Here is a 317-nt window from a genome sequence, read left to right on the forward strand (position 1 = left end):
TCTAATGTCTTTATGCTTTGTAAATCTTTGTACTGTTATGAAAGCCACAGAATGATGTGCATATACCAAAACTGTATTAAGGAAGGAAGTCATTGCAATAAATAAACATACAGACCTTGTGCTTCTTTAATCTATGGATTAAAATTTGCAACAACAATTCATAAACTGCACAAGCTAGAATGAATAATGTGAGAATTTGATAGGTTAAGGTAACACTGTTAGCTTAGCGCATGCACAACAGTCAAAAGCACTAATCAATATGTAAGGAAGGGAAGTCAAGTTTGAAAAGGCCATGAGTTAAATTACTGCAACCACTT

The 317-nt window shown here is 33.4% G+C and overlaps 1 protein-coding gene across 1 annotated transcript in view; it reads left to right on the forward strand.

Moving 5' to 3' along the window:
* Nucleotides 1-317, forward strand: part of DACH2 (dachshund family transcription factor 2) — a 270,530-nt gene that overhangs the window by 1,247 nt on the left and 268,966 nt on the right. The gene's annotated exons all lie outside the window — the stretch shown is intronic.

This window comes from Alligator sinensis, unplaced genomic scaffold (assembly GCF_000455745.1).
Source record: "Alligator sinensis unplaced genomic scaffold, ASM45574v1 scaffold242_1, whole genome shotgun sequence".
Lineage (NCBI taxonomy): Eukaryota > Metazoa > Chordata > Crocodylia > Alligatoridae > Alligator > Alligator sinensis.